At 41.5% G+C, this 20,389-nt stretch overlaps 1 protein-coding gene across 1 annotated transcript in view; it reads right to left on the minus strand.

The window, feature by feature from the left end:
* Window positions 1-9,098: 9,098 nt before the first annotated feature.
* The window catches only part of uts2r (urotensin 2 receptor), an 85,918-nt gene continuing 74,627 nt past the window's right edge, over window positions 9,099-20,389 (minus strand). The window contains exon 4 of the mRNA XM_033612047.2: window positions 9,099-19,156. The gene's annotated coding sequence lies outside the window, so the exon portion shown is untranslated. The remainder of the gene's footprint in view (window positions 19,157-20,389) is intronic.

Raw genomic sequence — 20,389 nt, forward strand, 5'->3', positions numbered from 1 at the left:
TCACAATCCAAACTGGACACAGAAAGCTATCATAACGATCTCGTCCAAAGCACACCCTTAGCCGACCTTACTAGCCAGCGTCAGTCCCAGTTTATCTAACGCAACTTTATACTTCTGACTGTCTCTCGTTCTCACTACCAAGAAGCAAATCAACGTAGCCTCCGCGACTCATCACTTCCTGCAGTGCTCCGAATTGCCCCAATGCATCTTCGACCCTCCACTTCGTCCCATTTTTTCTAACTCTCTCTTGTTCTCACTCCTGAGAAGTAAATCAACGCAGCCTCCACCGCTGGCCACCATATTCGCTCCCATGTTTGCAACAGTTGTAATCATTTCCTCCTCCCAGACCCTTGTATATCAGTCCCAGACAAGCACTAATGGACAACCTCCTGCCCCATGTTTATCCCCTTCTCTCATTCGTTTATCCTTCCTCAACATTTTGTAATAAATAAACTCAGCCACCCCCACCCCTTCGTCCACAACCCACGAAACATACCCTGTCTCTACAGCAGCCATCCTTTTGGGGGCACGATCACATTTGCTTAACATGCTACTCACGCAGACACTCACCCTGGCCTCAGACCTGCACCAATCCATCAATCCGAGTGTCCCATATCCTCAATCGCCGACTCTTGCTTTCCCGTTATTAATTCCAGAAATTCTGATAATTGGCACCAGCCACCCACCTTTCGACTGTTTACTTGGGTAATCTCTTTGCACAGAGCCACTGTAACCGTTTATAGGCAGAAAATTCTTGACCACATTAAAATTCCGGAGCGCTGTCATCTTAAGTAAACATCACACATATGCAATATGATTCGAAACTCCCATGCACTCTTGAAGCTCTCTTTGCGGCTCTATCCAAAGCCGAGCTCACGAAGAGACAACTCCCCTACTCAGTCTCACTCATGGGATCCCTCCTGTGTTCCTGCCTTTGACTCAACATGTTCATCACCGTGCTCACCAGCTACCCTTCATCCCATATCCCTTCATCCCACATTCCTCAACCCTTCATCCCTCATCTGTTCGACTCTCAACCCTTCATCCCTCATCCCTTCATCCTTTCGACCTTCATCCCTCATCCACTCAACCCTCAACCCTTCATCCCTCATCCCTTCATCCCACATCTCTCAACCCTTCATCCCTCAACTCTTCATCCCTCATCCCTCATCCATTCGACCCTCAACCCTCCCCCCTTCGTGACAGGGGGAGAGAGACAAAGGGAGTGACATGCAGCAAGGTGCCACAGGCCGGAGTCGAACCCAGGCCATATACTAAGCCACCAACATCCCATCAAAGAGGATTCTGCTTGCTAAACTTTATATGCTGCCTCTTTTCCCTTGGCAGCTTTAGCGATGTTACTTTTTTTTTACGAAATATATGCTCATATTCACTGTAGACATTAGAGTTCTCAACGGGCCCAAAAATTCAACCCGAAACCAAAATGACCCGAGGGACTTGAAGCCCGAAACCGGCCCGGCCTGACATCATCACGTACATCACTGGGTCCGAGCCCGACTGAACCCGAGTTGTTTTTTTTTTTAAATGGAAGGGGGAAAAAATGATGCTCCCCCTGTGCGCCTCAGCAGTCTGGCTTCCCTGGCTCAAATACAGTATCTTTAATCACTTAACCAATCATTCATGTCCCAAAATAATATTACCAGACAGACAGACTTCAACGTCAGCGTGGGGGAGAGCAACCATTGCGCATCATGTAGCGCTGCGCCGCTGCATTTAATGAGCCGCAGCCGCTCTCAACACTTTTCCTGCACCTGCACGCTGACTGACTGACTGAACTTCGCTCACACTTCACAGCAGCATATCTTGTTTTAATATTATTATTTTTTTCGTCCGAATGGAATTCAGCATTCTTTATTTTTAGCCAATAATTCACATTTTCTTCATGCTTAATTATTATAGCCCTATTATCACCTCCTTTACACACACACACACACAGCAGACGATAGCCTACTTCAACTTCAACTCGAACACTTTATTAAAAACGGTAACTATAACTTTCAAATATCAACAACATAACATTGAATAATGAATGGATTTGGAATAATCTTAACAGACATGCATATTTTCTTCCTCACAGGCTTCACAGAAGTGAGAACCATGGACGGCAGCATTGTGTGTTAGTGCTGCTATCGCACCCTCACACAGTGCGCTTCTCTGACAGACACACTTTTTTTTTTTTCTCTCTCTCTCAAAGAGCATGGATACCAAGAGGCGAAGCTCAATAGAACGCCCCATAGCAACAGACTCGCCCATGGTTTCGTCCTACCGCCGCCATTTTGGACTGTCAGCCGACTGCAGCAGACCCGCTTGCATACAAAAACACACAAACAAACTGAAGTATATCGCTATTAATTATGCTTACAATGCTACTCACCTCGTGATAGCTTGGTCCCAGCTGCTTTTTCACGTTTTTGTAAAGCAAAATATAGACTTTAAAAAAAAAAAAACAAAGAAAAACGGCCTAGATGGCATCTCTACATATTACATCCACTTATGAGAAGATTAACTTAATTACTCAATCTACCAAAAAAAACAAAAACAAAAAAAAAAACAATATTTTACCTAGAAACACATTAATGGCGAGGTCACATAGTCAGGAATAAAGATTTATTTACAGTTTGTACAGTAAGGGGACAGTAATAATAATAATAATATATAGGCTATTTTAATATGATATATTTTAACGCTAAAGCAGTAATCAGTTCTGATATAAATGGTCCAAGAGGCCATATATATATATATATATATATATATATATACGCATATACAGTACAGGCCAAAAGTTTGGACACACCTTCTCATTCAATGTGTTTTCTTTATTTTCATGACTATTTACATTGTAGATTCTCACTGAAGGCATCAAAACTATGAATGAACACATGTGGAGTTATGTACTTAACAAAAAAAGGTGAAATAACTGAAAACATGTTTTATATTCTAGTTTCTTCAAAATAGCCACCCTTTGCTCTGATTACTGCTTTGCACACTCTTGGCATTCTCTCCATGAGCTTCAAGAGGTAGTCACCTGAAATGGTTTCCACTTCACAGGTGTGCCTTATCAGGGTTAATTAGTGGAATTTCTTGCTTTATCAATGGGGTTGGGACCATCAGTTGTGTTGTGCAGAAGTCAGGTTAATACACAGCCGACAGCCCTATTGGACAACTGTTAAAATTCATATTATGGCAAGAACCAATCAGCTAACTAAAGAAAAACGAGTGGCCATCATTACTTTAAGAAATGAAGGTCAGTCAGTCCGGAAAACTGCAAAAACTTTACATGTGTCCCCAAGTGGAGTCGCAAAAACCATCAAGCGCTACAACGAAACTGGCACACATGAGGACCGACCCAGGAAAGGAAGACCAAGAGTCACCTCTGCTTCTGAGGATAAGTTCATCCAAGTCACCAGCCTCAGAAATCGCAAGTTAACAGCAGCTCAGATCAGAGACCAGATGAATGCCACACAGAGTTCTAGCAGCAGACCCATCTCTAGAACAACTGTTAAGAGGAGACTGCGCCAATCAGGCCTTCATGGTCAAATAGCTGCTAGGAAACCACTGCTAAGGAGAGGCAACAAGCAGAAAAGATTTGTTTGGGCCAAGAAACACAAGGAATGGACATTAGACCAGTGGAAATCTGTGCTTTGGTCTGATGAGTCCAAATTTGAGATCTTTGGTTCCAACCGCCTTGTCTTTGTGAGATTCCACATGCCTGGTTCCCACTGTGAAGCATGGAGGAGGAGGTGTGATGGTGTGGGGGTGTTTTGCTGGTGACACTGTTGGGGATTTATTCAAAATTGAAGGCACACTGAACCAGCATGGCTACCACAGCATCCTGCAGCGACATGCCATCCCATCCGGTTTGCGTTTAGTTGGACGATCATTTATTTTTCAACAGGACAATGACCCCAAACACACCTCCAGGCTGTGTAAGGGCTATTTGACCAAGAAGGAGAGTGATGGAGTGCTGCGGCAGATGACCTGGCCTCCACAGTCACCGGACCTGAACCCAATCGAGATGGTTTGGGGTGAGCTGGACCGCAGAGTGAAGGCAAAGGGGCCAACAAGTGCTAAACACCTCTGGGAACTCTTTCAAGACTGTTGGAAAACCATTTCAGGTGACTACCTCTTGAAGCTCATGGAGAGAATGCCAAGAGTGTGCAAAGCAGTAATCAGAGCAAAGGGTGGCTATTTTGAAGAAACTAGAACATAAAACATGTTTTCAGTTATTTCACCTTTTTTTGTTAAGTACATAACTCCACATGTGTTCATTCATAGTTTTGATGCCTTCAGTGAGAATCTACAATGTAAATAGTCATGAAAATAAAGAAAACACATTGAATGAGAAGGTGTGTCCAAACTTTTGGCCTGTACTGTATATATATATATATATATATATATATAGATTGGCTTATGGGGTGATTTTGAAGGAGTCATTAAGTTAATCTTCTATAAGTGTTATCTTCCCTCCAAAACTGGCATATTAAATGGAACACTTTAAAAAAAAACACTTTAAAACTTACACCTCAGGAGTTCTTACCTGTCGGGATCCTTCGGGAAATGGTGGAAGGCCAGGTGCGGGGTGTTCCACTGATAGTTGTTGCAGTTAATTGCACTACACTGTTTTCTTTTACTTTTTTCCTCCTCTCTCCTTGACATCTTGCATGTTGTCTGGGCGCAACAGTCCAAGCTCAACAGTTCAAAATGGCGGTAGCGCCCCTAGTGGCTGTTGGCAAAAATTCAACGGAGCTTCGCCTCTTGGTATCCATGCTTTTTGCCTCTCTCTCTGCTGTCCGAGCCCGACTTAGCCCGCCCCAATTAACTTAATTAGTCTGCACAAACCGACCCGACCCGTCGGGCTTATTCGGGTCGGCTCGGGCTCGGGTTGAAATTGAGAACTCTAGTAGGCATTCATGAGAGCCTCCAATTCCACAGGTGTAAAATAAGTTGATCGCTTTTTCTCTCCAGTTGCCATGGTGAATCAAGGTATCGGGGCTCCACTGATGATGGCTTTTTATTGTGGTTGTGTATGCGCTTAACTCAAGGTGTACCTACTCAGAGTTGATTGAACTAATTAGAATCAGCTGTTCTGGAACCGGATACTCAGAGTTTCCCAGCTCAGGGTAAGTCAACTCAGAGTTCAGGATTAGACTCAGAGTTTGTTGAACCTCCTACCTGGAATACCCCTCAGAAATACAAATGTGGGGGATGCTCTGTTTTGACTGCCCACTGGCACAGATATAAATAGGCGCCTATGACTCGAGTCTGACTAGAGATCCAAGTCCTGGACTCTCGTCCACATCTCTGCTGACAGTTTAATGTAAGATCTTGCACTTAATATGTGGCAGAAGAATAAATGGCAACAAATGTTTTCCTCCGCAGCAAAGAAACACCAGTGCAATGTCAACAAAAACAGCCCCACTGTTAATGTGCTAATTATATGGTGTGATTACGGAAGACGAGAACGGCCATGTATTGTTCTTTTTTTTTGTGCACTGTTATCTCATGATAATGACTTATTAATTCGTTATCTCGAGATAACAAAGACTGCTATCTAGAGATAACGACTTAATTAATTCGCTATCACGAGATAACGAGATAACAAAGATTGTTATCTCGTGATAACGACTTATTAATTCCTTATCTCGTGATAACGACTTATTAATTCCTTATCTTGAGATAACAAAGATTGTTTTCTCCTGATAATTGTCAAGTCTGATGATTACGCGCTGGTTAATGTGATCGTCCTGATTTCAGCCTACAAGAGCTGCCACTGGTGTCCCAGGGAGGTGAAAATGGCAGATCACATTATTGATCAACGCATCAGGATGTAGGCTACTTCAGTCAAGGTCTAACACAGGCAGAAATTGTATTGTGTCTTTCTGTTAGGCATTCAGATTAGTCCTCGTCATTTAAGGAGAAGACTAGCGCGGTTACAACTTCACAGGCGACGGTAATGTGATCCTGCTCATCGACGGGAAATCACATCTTCTGCTATATGTGACGTTCATGCCCTTATTTGGATAACACATCGTGACGTCGGAACTAGGGGTCCGGCCGCACCCCTTCCCATCCGCCCCCCCCGCACCCCATCAGCCTCCCACTGTATTATGCTTTAAAAAAATAAAGAATCTGAATTTAAACTCAATTTGTCTGACTTACATTTATCTCTTTCATATCATTAATACATAGATATATGCTTTTGAATGTGATATGCAGCCTGCCTGACTACATACAGTAGCCTTGGCATCTGGCATAGGCTAGCCTACTGTATGTAGTCAGGCTGCAGGACCTGCTGCTCTCAGAGGTGGAGCGGCGTTTTGATTAGGAGGGACTCCGCGTAGCTGCAGGGCGAGAGCAGGCACTTCTCGAGGCGGCTCAGGGGAAACTAGTGGATGTGGATTCCCCGGAACTGACCCCCTTCCCACGAGAGCGGCTAAGCCTTGAGCTGGACATACTGAGGGATGTGTGTAGGGGACGAGAAGTTAGCACCATCCAGGATGTTGTGTCCATCCTGCAAACGTTGCAGCCCCAAACCCGCTCCATGCTGTCGGAGGTGGAGAAGCTCATTAAGCTCTGTCTGGCCCTGCCCGGCATCCGAGTGCTCTTTCTCAGCCTTGCGCAGGCTGAAAACCTGGCTGCGCAACACCATGACGCAGGAGAGACTAACACATTTGGCCATTATGAACGCTCACAGTGACCTTATGGATGAAAGCGATGTCTCGACCCTGCTTAAAGTCTTCATCAGTAGGTCAACTGAGAGAAGGTCCACTTTTGGAAATGCATGAAAGCCCTGAGTCAGGAGTGCAGACTTTTCTTTTTTTCATTCAAGGTTACAAATAATGTTATGTTCCTTAAATGGCTTGATTTAGTTATCAAAGTTTAATTTTCTTAACAATAAAGATGTTGTGTTCATCCATTCTAGTTCTCTTATAACTGCATGTTATTATAAAATAACTTCAAGTCAAATCCTTAATCATTGATAAGTGTGCGTGCGTCCCCCGCCCCTCCCAACAAAAATCCCGCCCCCCCTCTCAGAAAATAGTTCTGACGTCCATGGGTATTCCCCACACACGGGAAGATGTTTTAAGGTGGGGGGTTGCCAATGGATGAATGAATGAGTGACATCATTGTATTTTTTTTCCTGCTGTATAGCGCATCGCACATCGCCACTCACTATAGGCTACTGACTGGCTGCCATAAGCTACACACAAATAAAACATTAAGAAGTTCTAACAAATGCAAATTTTTATTACATTTTTTCCATAAGGAGGCCAACAGTAGAATTCACACATGACAAAAGCAGACAAGAAACTGTAGTTTAAGCGCTGTCCTTGGTGCTGAAGATGTAAAAACAAACAAATGTCTATACTCCAAAACTCACTACCTCTGACATGACGAACCAAGACAGTGTACACAGATAAAAAAAATCAACATCAGCAGAAAAACTGACCAACAGCAAGCGGCGATCACCATGGCCAAATAACGTCCCATATCTGTAATAAAGAAATAATAACAAGACAGCTGTTGGCAACTAGCTGTTGCTGCTGCAGCTACTATTAAACGTGACTGGAATTAATAAACAAGCAGTAAATGCACAGTGGGGGTTATTTGTTTTCTGTATCGGCGTGACGCGCTGTGTTAATTGAGTGAATCGTCCGAGCCAGACGCGTGTTAATTTGAGTTTGATTTAAATTAATTACACTAAAGTTGTTGAGTTAAAATAACCATATGAGTCCTTTTCGTTTTTATACAATTTATTGCTGCATTTTGAAAGCAAAAAGAGTTAAGTTTTTTGGGGTTATGTTATATCAGGGGTTTCAGCTTGGCACCGTGAACCTGTGCCTCCCGTGACCTGTAAAAGTAGTGTTGTGACATAAGCCTCAGTTTCTGTTGCTGGCGAATTGTTACAAGCTGATGAATTCGCTGGTCAAGGCAGGCCAAACAGGTGAGATGACAGACAGATGGATGGTTTGTCTCTAACAAAATACTTTCTGTAGACGCGCTGCAAGAATGGATTCATGCTTAATACATCTGCAGCCAGAGCGCATTATATTGTCAGTAGGCTTTATGTGTGGGGAATACCACGATGTGTTATCCAAATAAGGGCATGAACGTCACATATAGCAGAAGATGTGATTTCCCGTCGATGAGCAGGATCACTTAACCGTCGCCTGTGAAGTTGTAACCGCGCTAGTCTTCTCCTTAAATGACGAGGACTAATCTGAATGCCTAACAGAAAGACACAATACAATTTCTGCCTGTGTTAGACCTTGACTGAAGTAGCCTACGTCCTGATGTGTTGATCAATAATGTGATCTGCCATTTTCACCTCCCTGGGACACCAGTGGCAGCTCTTGTAGGCTGAAATCAGGACGATCACATTAACCAGCGCGTAATCATCAGACTTGACAATTATCAGGAGAAAACAATCTTTGTTATCTCAAGATAAGGAATTAATAAGTCGTTATCACGAGATAAGGAATTAATAAGTCGTTATCACGAGATAAGGAATTAATAAGTCGTTATCACGAGATAACAATCTTTGTTATCTCGAGATAACGAATTAATTAAGTCGTTATCACAAGATAACAATCTTTGTTATCTCGTTATCTCGTGATAACGAATTAATTAAGTCGTTATCACGAGATAACAGTCTTTGTTATCTCAAGATAACAGTGCACAAAAAAAAGGCCGTTCTTGTCTTCCGTATGTGATAATGGAGAATAAATGCTTTGTTATTTATTTGTTGCTTCACATTTTCTATTGTATCAACTTTTTTCTCTCTCTGTGTCTCAGGGACATGTGATTGTGTTTTGCTGTGCTAATCTGTGAGTTTTTGTTTTCTTCCCTGCAGTCAGAGCCAAGCACATCACAGCAGGGTATGTGATAATGAAGAATGCTTCAAAGGAAGTTTTACCGCCACATCATTAAGGATGTTGAGCAGGCTTCTTCAGATGACTCCTCAGTGGTACAGTATAAAATAAGAATTATGATTAACCCAATTAATTACAGAGATTAACATCGATTCTACCAAGGACACAGAGACATGGAGTCAGAGAGGTCAAACAGTTCTTTTTAATAAGAGTGCACATCATTTACATCACTCATTGTCTTCAGTTGAGAATAACAGAATTACAACATCAGATCTGCTCCAGGTGTTAAGTTACCCACAGGGAGAATGCAATTAAAGATAAACACAGCATCAGCCAAGGGCAGACAAACCCCTTACGACTGGGTCGTGTGTGTCATCCCTTATTTTATCGTAACACAGCCTAATTAAGCAGGTGAAGATTTGCAGCGTGCTAAAGAATGGTCAGCTACAAGTATAACCACAAGATGAATGTTCTGAGTGGCTACATTAGCATGCAAGATGAGGTCTATTTTTAACCCTGTAATTCATTTAATTTAAGTTTGATTTGGTAGATATACAAACAGGTCGAAAAGAAACAGGCTGTGCTTTGTGTGATATTTATGAGAAACCTGGCTGAGAGACTGTCAGGACAACCTGATTTCCCTTTGATTTCATCACTACCTACAAAAGTACATCCTTTTAGGCTTAAATGGATTTAACAGGAGGTGGATCTTAATTTATCCACAGTTGACATTTACATTTAGAAGGTACTGTAAGAAGTTTTATAGCGACGTGCTCAGCTTATAGCACCGAACTCACTGACTTATTGTGGGTTTCGGACCCACATAGTATGGTTGAGTCTCACCACTCTCATCAGTTATCCCAAATTAGGTGTGTTCAGACAGATTTTCATCTACATGCTTGTCTATGTACATTTATGAAGCAGATTCATAAAGCTATGCTGTATAAAGAGAACTAGATACAGAGTTGGAGGTGGGGCCCCATTCATTCCTGTGAAAGTTGCTCAGTCACGCATGAAGCCAAAAAAGTCCCGCACTGTGTGGCCCACAATGGACCTCCAGGATTTTGCGGACTGTCTTTTGGGATTATCGCAGCCTTAAATGGTTGATTTCATGGTAGCTTTTCTCTTAAATTGTCATTTATGTTGCAATGTTTATAGGCTTTTTTATGCAATGAAATTGTGGGAGTAAGTGAAAATTTGAAAAGTGAAGCTGTAATGCTGTCTTAGATTTGGAGCCTATCATTATGAGCATTTAATGTTTCCCACCGAATTGGAATTTAGTTGTGATGTGGTGGTAGTACATTCTGAATATGTTCTGAATCTAAATAGTCATATTTATGGTAAAGTTGTGGTGATAAGTCAAATTTGCAAGGTCGTGCATAATGCATGGGGATTGGCTGAATTTGCATTAATTGTTGTGTTTGCAACATCCTGGAGGGACTTCATAGAGCAGGCACCCTAGAGACATCTACTGACCGAGCCTGCTACTTCTGGTTTAGTGCTCTGCTAACTTGAATGAGGATGAATTTTAATGAATCCCACAGCTCTTCTAGACTTTCCACATTATTAGCCGGAATGGATCAAATTCTGTTACGGCAGTTGTGCCCCTCAAAAAAATGTATCCACTTATTTACAGAAGAGTCTTTTGCCATGTAAGTCTATGGGAAAATGTCTTTTTAGGTAGCAGGGCAGCACATGACGGACACAGTTCCACTGTTTGGCCACTACAAAAATTGGTCTACAAGCCTGATATACCTTCTAGGGACCTGCCTGGGATTCCTGTGAACTTTCCACTCAAGTTGAAACATCTTCAACTTGCTTTTGCATCAGTGTACATCTAATTGTGTCTTTCAATTGACCACTTTACACATTCTGTCTGATTACACAGTTGAAGTACAGGCAGTCATTTCCAGCTAACAAGCTCTCACAATCAGAAAATGCTACCTGTTCAGCAACAAGTGGCAGAGAGCTGAAGCAAATGAGTTTACACTTAAGGAACATGCTAGCTACAGACTAACATTTGCCTACGAACCCATACATTAAGAGTATATTATTTAGTATATTAAACTCATCAGGTGTGTTTTTTTCACCTCCTAGTGGTCAAAGATAATTGAATACAACCTGAGGTTAAATGCCCTGACATGATTTCACTCCCTGTAGTTTTCACAAAAACACATATTGACAGACATAATTCTTTTGTTGTTGAAGATTGTAGCCTGACAGCTTTCTTTTTCAAAGACTTTTTTCTTTCTTTTGTAGTTGATAATGGAAAGATGAAAATGGGGAGAGAGGGCATGACATGCAACAAAGGTCTCCAGCCAGAATTGAACCAGGGACACTATGGTTATGTAGCATGTGCTGTAACGATTCGGCCAAAGTGGCACTCCACCTGACATCGTTTTGTTGTCTCACATGCACATTTGGTGGCATCTTATTTAAGGTTATTATTTTACATACTGCCCTGGACATCTCTGAGGTTGTTTGACAGTGAATTGATGTAAACACATCTGAGAGGTTTGGCTAAAATATTAAGTTAAATTAAGTACTGCAAGTCACTTATCTCAGAGGGAAGATGCTGATTTTGGTCCGTTATTTAAGTACTGCTTGATATACTGCTACAGTTGTAAGACAGTATAAGAGTTGTATTTAAAAAGAAAAAGGAAAATTCAAAGCAACAGAAGCCCAAATATTCTTAAAGAACACAGAATGGGTCAACATTCAAAAGTACTTGAACCTTGTCAGACCCTCTCTGCCTGGTATACGCAGTCTTTCAAACTCCATGCCCCTAATTTGCAGTCGCAGTGGAATTTTACGTCTGCAAGCCTTATCTAAAATAACCCTGATGAAATCATGAGGTCCTCCAACAGAGGACATTTAATTTTTGTTTTCACAAGCTGAGTAGGTCTCCTGATAACAAGTGAAAAATGTGTAAAATTGGCCCTTTAGTGGCCCTTTAATTATTATAGATAAATATGCAGACACTGAACAGAAGTTGCATTCATACACAAAATGCAATTTGTGCTTATGACAGTGGTGAGTTCTGCTGAGGGTTTGCCACCAACCCAATCACCAGGGTAAATGCTGGCATTGTATGTTTCTGCAAACCACAGATATTTTATATTTGTATGTTTCATATGTAGCTTGTGACAACGCTGTGGTTAATGTGTAGTTAGGTTTTGGCAAAAAACAATCAAATAAACAAAAAAGAAAACAAGGTTTTGATTAGGAAAAGATCATGTTTTGGCCACCCTGCTTATTCTTCCAAACTCATCATATACAGAAGCTTGGTGGCCCTTGGCGTCAGATACGGCTGCCCCAAGGCACCCTTTAGCAACAGTATGAGATGTACTGAGCAACGGCATTTTTTGACATTCCAAGCAACTGCTTTAGTATAAAGAGATAGAAAAGTTGCATAGGGTGGGTGGGTCAAACAAACCTGGACTTTAAACTAGGAGACTGCTGTTTCGTCCCCCATGTGAAACCAAAAGTCAGTAGAGTTATTTTAATAACAACATAGTGTGCTAGTATATGTAGCATACTATGCTAGTTACTAGTTAGTTTTTTTCTAAACCTAACATACTTTTGTTGCCTAAACTTAAGGAAGTAAACTTATGAACAATATATTTTTTTACCACTATTTGAAGGATATTTTGAAAAGAGTCTGCATGCATTTAATGAGCAGAAAGTGTAAATTTCCTGTGAAAACAGAAGTTAATTTTGAAAATACATAATACATAACAAGCGTAAATTGACATACCATCCCAAAGCATCCAAAACTTAAACTGGAGTACCTAGAGCATCACAGTCCTTTTACGTCAGCATAATAGACGCTTGGTCGCTGTTATTGTGTTGCAGCATGTGGTGGCGTAAGGAAGAAATGTGGCTGGACAACAATGCAAATTAAGGGGTATATTTAAACCTGTTACGTCTTTCTAAACCACATGCTTTTGTTGCCCTAAACATAACCACGTGCATTTGTTGTTGAAGGGAAAAAAAGTCAATTTGTGGTGTTGTACTGACATAGTATGTTTATTTTGAAAGATACTGCATGCAAACTATACATTGAATGTGAATACAGAAGGCGAGGGTACCTAGCATGTTATATGTGGACATGGTAAGTCCATGACCATGACGTCACTGTGACAAGGTCAGAGTGAGAATGTGCTGCAATTTGATGTGATGGACCATTAACCAAGTGTTGGTATTTGACAAATTGGCAGTGAGAATGGGTTGTGTTGACTTAAAATACCTGGTTTGGTTGGTACAAACATGACTAGAAACTTTCCAACATCTTGCTTGAAATGTCCTGATGTGTGATTTTTGTTGTTTGTTGGTCTCAAACAGTGATCTGCTGCTGTCTGCTGCTGGCAGCTGTCTTGCCTCAGTGTCACTCAGCTCATATACATGTAATCTGACCTACATCCCTTTACAGATGTTGATATATTATGTATGAAATGTACAAGTGTAACATATCCGTGGTTTGCAGATACGTACAATACCAACATTATACTCTGACAACTGAGCTGCCAAAGACCTCTGAGCTCTGCTCTCCTATCTACCAGTGAAACTCTGGATTCCTCTGCAGTAAAGACAGCCAGAGGCTATGATTGGTTTATGATTACAATCCAAATGTGGTTGTTATTAAACAGTGTCATGAATAATAATGAATCATAAATACTAATGTGGACTTAACGTGTTACAGAAAGCACAGTTTTGTTTTACATATTTGACAATGCCCAGTGCTATTATACACCGTTAGGATTATCGCTTCCTTTTGTCGCGTTCCAAGTAACCTACTGCTCAGTCACAGAGGATAGAAAGCAACCAAACCATGACATGCTTTTTGGCTGGCAGGCAGTTCTATCTGCGGCCAGTAAATTGGTTTATTTATGACATGGGAGCCTCAATCACAAGGTATGAAATCTGGCTTTACTCCACTGCATATTAGCATAGCCAGTGTTGATTTCTCATGTGTCTATATACAGTGTGGATGAGTACAAAGCCAGCAGGCTACAACTAAAAAGCCTATTGAACATCTTCAGATCCCATGGTGAGATCTGTATAAGTTTCTCCCATTTTTCAAGCTCCTGCACAAAATCTCCCAAATCTAAGAACAAGATTTCTTCAGAGGGTAGGTTGGTTAAATATGCATCAGCCAGGCAATGTTTGCTCCTTGTCTCCTGCTGCTCTGGGAGTTAAATCAATAGAGATGTAACAGCTTGGTTCCAACCTGCAACTCTGCTCACGTTCTTTGTATCCTTTCTTGTATCAGAATTGAAGCCATAACATGATCAAACTGGCCTAGGTTGACAATAGACGCCTCAGAGGAGCCTCACGGTTCTGAGAAATAACACACACAAAAGCGCATTTTGCATTTCAATATTTTGTTGGCATGTTGTAGAAATTGCTCGCATTGCACAGTAGCTTTAAATAGCAGTATTGACATGCAAAGGTAATTTAAATATCTGTAAACAGATGAAATACATCAGCAACAACATCCATATGGGAGATTTCCTTTTCTCAACCATATATTAAATTTTGATCAGTCTATTTATTACAGGTTATTTAAAAAAGTTCAAAACAAGGTTCTGATGTTTTTTTATGGATTGAAGGAACATCTTGTTCTGCATAGACAATAAGGCAGGTGTTTTTCTGTTTTTCTGGTCAAGTCAAAAAAGCCCCATGAAAGACCAAAACCAACATTGTGTTCCCTTCATTTCTCAACACCTTGACTTCCCTACCCTGTCACTCAGCTCCAAGCCCATATGTTCCTACTTAAGATATAAATCTTTAAAAAAGTCAGAAGTATGTATTTTTAATAGGCAAAGTGTTCACTTACACATCTGGGCACTGTAGTTTTAAGTAAATGTTACTCATAGATAAATAAATACTGCATTTTTTGGAGACTATTTTCAGCAGTGGATAAATACAAATTTTGTGGTTAGTTAATATTTATGGTGCCATGGTATTTGTGGGATTGAGTCGAAACAAAAATAAAAAACTACAGTGCCCATGGTAATCGTAGTGAAGGAGCAATTTAGCCAATACACCCATGTGCCCATTCTATGCACGACCTGAAATTTGCCCCCATTCACTGTATATGGAAAGAGACTGATTTGTTGCATAAAGCATGCTGGGATACTTGCAATGTGGACCAAGCTGGAGGTGGGAGAGAGGGTGTGACAATTTCAAAAATTCATACGGTGCTCACACCAAAACAGCCAATACAGCTGCAGCCACAAGCAAGCGGCAGTGCAGGATGGAGCTTCTGACTTATTATGAAACTCCATGTCAAAATGTTAATGTTCAGCACCTGGTTCATAACCAAATACCAGTGAAACTGATGACAGGCCTATTGGCCCAGCTGTACCTTGGTGTGCCTTGGGTCTGGAGGGACAGGGAAAAGACTGTCAGAAACTTAACGTTGCTGTGATTAGTTGTTTCTCTGTGAGGCAAAGCGTGTTGACACTGACCACAGCTACAAAGCTTTTTCTGCCAACATTTTATCTCAGAAATATGCATAAATCCAAAGCTCCACGTTGAGGGGTATGTGGACACTGAAGGACAGCCAACAGAGGGCCCATGGCTGTGGGCATGGACCCCGCCAACTTCCCACCCTCCCTCTGGTTCTCCAGCAAAGGAGCAAAGCACAGCCTGGGTCAGTATGAGGGGCTTGCTGGAGGCTGCTGTGGGATAGAGCCAGGCAACTAAGAGTCAAGCCAGGGGCATATGCCCATGGCCGAGTTCCCACTGTCAGCTGTCCTCCAGTGTCCATGCTCCACTGGATGTGCAGCTGCTTCTCTGCCTCTCCAGTCCCTAACCTTCCAGATTTTTACAAACAAAACATAGAGGAGGAGTTTCTAAAAAATAAGTATTGTTCTTAATTAAACTACCTGAACCCTGGCTCTCCTTTCACCTACTATGACTACCTCTCCAGTCCTGTCAAATCCTCTACTGTGCCCCACTGATCCAGGCTGCGCTCTGCTCCTTCACCAGAGAACCAGAGAGAGAGTGGGAGGTCAGCAGATGATCTGTGCCCACAGCCAAGACCCCTCTGTCGGTTTACCTCCACTGTCCACATACCCCTGGATGTGAAGTTGTGGACTTTGTCTTTTTTGGGGGGATTTCATGCCCCTGCTCTTTGGACATTTTTTCATTTTGACTGGACAAACAATGTTATACGCTCTAGCTAATCACACCACACTAGAATGGGACATGTCCCTCCAGGCCATCCATTCTCACATTACCCTTTTTGAAAACAGGCTTGACACACAGCTTCAACCTGGCAGCACAGAGGATCAATACAATCAGCAGAGTTTCAAGGTGTAAACCTAAGATAAGTGTCACCAATGCAGTATCTGACCACATGTCTCCCCCTCTGTTCCTGAGTTATTACATTGATTAACGGCGAGGAAAGTGTTTTTGCAGAACATTAAGACATCAAAGTGAAGCTGACCCTTTTGGGTATAAAATATCATCATTTATCATTATATCCTATTTGTCTTTTGCATTAAATTTTGTCAGAATTCTTGAGTTATGGCCAAAAACATATTTTGTGAGGATACAGTGACCTTTACCTTTGACCCCCAGTATCTAATCAGTTCATTCTTAAGTCCAAGTGGATGTTTCAGCAAAATTTGGGGAAACTTCCTTAAGGCCTTCCTTAGATATTGTGTTCATGAGAATATGACGGACGCAAGGTAACAGTGACCTTGACCTTTGACAGCCAAAATCTCATCAGTTCATCGTTTAGTCCAAGTGAACGTTTGTGCCAAATTTGATAAAATTCCCTCAAGCTGTTCTCAAGATACCACATTCACAAGAATTAGACAGTTAGGGTCACAGTGACCTTGACCTTTGACTACGAGATTAAAGCCGTTTATTGTTGATTCCAAGTGGACATTTGTGCCAAATTTTAAGAAAATCCCACAAGGCGTTCTTGAGATATCGCATTCATGGACTTTCAAAAAACATTATGCCTCCGGCCACGGCTGTCGCTGGCATGGATGCATATAAACACAACTGAAGCGCTGTCAAGAGCATGGCAAACCAACAGATGGCAATGTTACTATAACCCTACTGTGAGAGGATAATGTTAGCCAATCAGGAGACTGGAAAAAAGCTATTACTGGAGGGCTACCTGACCTCTGTAGAGCATTCTGACACTTCTATTCCTCAATATATAGAGTAACTTTACATCAATGTGTAAATGTCAATGTGTTAAAAGCCCTGTTTTCAAGTTTAGAGCCAGCACCATGTATTGCATGAAATGTCGCCTCATTGGTTCTCGATTGCGATGGATAACGGCCCACACTCTGACATCATATTCCCAAACCTCTGTTTCCCCTGTCTACACTTCAATGCTTATTTTAAGTCAAATCTCAAATCTTCAGATCTTCACCTAGGGAGGAGTTTAACGAAAGATCAGTTTTCTGTGCCCTAAAAAGTAGTTTGCAGGTGGACAAAAGGCCAAACACAAAGAAATACATATTCAAAAAAATATCTGTGAACATCTGGACTAGGCCTTGGTACAGCCTCACAGGGCCGCTAGCATGGCTTTAGTCTTTTTAGACAATGATTGAGGTCTATAGTACAGAGGGACATATAGTATATCAGCCTTTGGCTACACAGCTAACACCTTTTAGCAGCATCAAGTCACTGTTGGTTTTGGTCCGTTTGTGGGATTCGTTGACAACAAGAAAAATAGATGCAGTAATATCGCCTTACTCGGTGTTCAGACCTAAAACAGCACAGTGTTAAAAACAACCCTTTTACTGTTATTAAACAGTATGATGTTATTTGGTGGGCAGTGCTTACCTGGAGGCAAAACAATTCTCCACAGACATTAGCTAGTACTAGCTAGCAAGTTCTGTTTAACTGTTTTATACAGTGGAGGAAGATGATGCGAGTGGTGCATTCAGAAATACTAATTCTGAGTGCCGGAGCGCACTCTGGCACAAACTGGACCTTTGGCTTTGTGGTTGATTACTATGTCAGTCTTACAAAGGAAGATGACACTTGAACAGTTTCTCCAGTTTGTTTTGTTTTCGAAGCTGAAGTGCTAAAAAGGTAGCATTGCAGAGAAATCCAACATTCCTCTTAACACCTGCCCCATGTCTGATTAGGTAGACATGATAACCCTTTATATACATAATGTTATTCTACAACAGTAAATACTTTTCCTATGTTATATAAAGTGTGCATTGCATATGTGAGCATTTTTGATGATCACCTCTGTCCAGTCCCTTCGTCTTATCGCATTTAACCATAGTTATCTTCGTTTTTGTTGATGGGCAGTGGTGGCTGGTATGCGATAAAATTTAAGTTTTGAGCCATGACTTCTTCTAATCTAGCTCCCAATAACACAAGATGACATTTTAAGACTCCTATGTAGCCTACAGCCCCGCAGTAGAGAGTCATGTTTTGCCTCCAGCTAATAAAATTACATCATTGTGACAGTTGCTGCTGGATGATGTCACATTACGTTGAACCAGGTTCAAGTTTTGTCTTTGAAACCCTTGCATTTTTTCTGGAGTGACATGGTGGTCCACTTTAAATGAATGAAGGGGCTGTGTGTTTCACACAGTGCTGTTTTGTCTGAACACTGCCTTAAAATTAAAATACAAACATTCTGGATGTCCTTCAAAACCAGTCTTCTGTGACAGCTGAAGCTGCTTCATGCATTTTTTCTCTGTCATGGATTTAAAATATCACATGCCAGACACTTTTTTTTACTTCAGCTTAACTGACGCTACAATATAATTTCCTTTTTTTTTTTGTAAATCAAACCACTTATGAGTCAATATGTTGCCTTTACCTCACTTGTGTGTCAGCATTACTCCCTTGGTGTCTGTTGTCAATGAGAGCACTACTCCTCGAGCACCAAGAAATAACAGTTCCAAAGACTCTTTTAAATGTAGGCTGACACAAAGCACCGTGAGAAGGACGGAGGGTAAACATACGAGAAAGCGTAAAAGTTACGTAGGATGCTGATATTTCTCGTCACGCCACAGGAAGTTCTGGGAGTGACAAATAAATACAGACGTGAAGGTGTATATGCAGTGTCAAACAGCAGCAACCAGCTTCTCATTCAGTTCCTGCTGGTCCCCATGTGTTGAACTGCAAATACAGAAGTACCCTCGATCCTCTTCATCCTCTTTCACAGTTGTGGTGATGAGGAGTTGAAGGTCTGCTGGTGTTTGTGTGGTCTCCAACAGGTTCTTCCTGTCCTTTCTTCCTCTTCCAGCATTGCTCAGTCATATCTATCAGGGAGACACAGGACAGGCTATTAATACCCTGGTTGTAAATCTTCCAAACACACACATATGTTCACACACTCCCCACTGCAGCGAGTGTTCTCTTTGGAAACTGTATGTAAAAATAGCAAAGAAGCAGTTATCAGTTCCTGTGTGCATTCATAATGGCAGGCACAGCTATTTTTACACACACACACATACGGAAAAATTCAAACTCAAATCATTATAGCATGATTTAGAGAGCATAGTTAATAGGATTCCCTGGCAGTATCAGATTAGATTTGAACAGTGTCTGTGGCGTATTTGGTTTCACTGCCATTGTAATGCCTTTTACTCTCACACCAGAACACAGTTTATCCTCATACATTATGTATAATTGCTGCAGATGAACGGAGTCTCTCAAAGAATGGAGATTTTTCAGAACTGTAGGAGCATCTCCCAGATTAGCACACCTACCGGTGGACGACAGAACAGCCCTTATATTTGAATAGCTGACTGTTGACAGCTGCAGTTTCAAATAATTTTGTGACGTATGGCTCAAAATAAGTATATTACAAACATAATGCAACATATGTCATGCGAAATATGTCATCTACTGTAACATGCATCATGCATATTAAGACATTATATTACGTTGCTAAAGGGAAATTTCGGTTTATTTCAACCCGTCTCCTATTGTCCTAAATTTGTTTCAAGTCACTAGTGACATAGAAATAATAGTTAGCATGTTAGCCGTTAGCCTAGATACAGCCGTAGCATCAGAGAACATATAGAAAACGACATGTAAACGTGTTGTCTTACCTTACCAGTGTGGTGCCATGTTTGTTGTTTACCATTGAGCTAAGGCTGTAACCGGTCCCATTCCTTGCAACAGAGGTATTCCTCTTCTGTGGGCATTGGGGTACAGCATTCACAGGTAACGTTACACCACCAATCTCCAGAGCTAAAGCCTTCCAGCAGCCATTCCTCCTCTGTCGTCCTCTAACGTTATCTGTTGTGCCTCTCTCTCTCTCTCCTCCTCCGTTCTTCAATTTCACGAAGCTCTTCGTCAGTGTATTCTGGCTCAAATAAATAAGGGCGGCCATCGCCTCTCGATGTGGAAAGCCTATATACTAACATTCCATATTTAGGTGGTCTTCAGAGTTGTTATCTTACCTTACGGTGTGTTTACCATTTACCTCTGCTTCCCAAAGCGCAGCCGAAATATCGCAAGAACAAGCAGCAATCTCATACAGTGCC

The sequence above is a fragment of the Epinephelus lanceolatus genome, chromosome 21 (genome assembly GCF_041903045.1).
Source record: "Epinephelus lanceolatus isolate andai-2023 chromosome 21, ASM4190304v1, whole genome shotgun sequence".
NCBI classification, from domain to species: Eukaryota; Metazoa; Chordata; class Actinopteri; order Perciformes; family Serranidae; genus Epinephelus; species Epinephelus lanceolatus.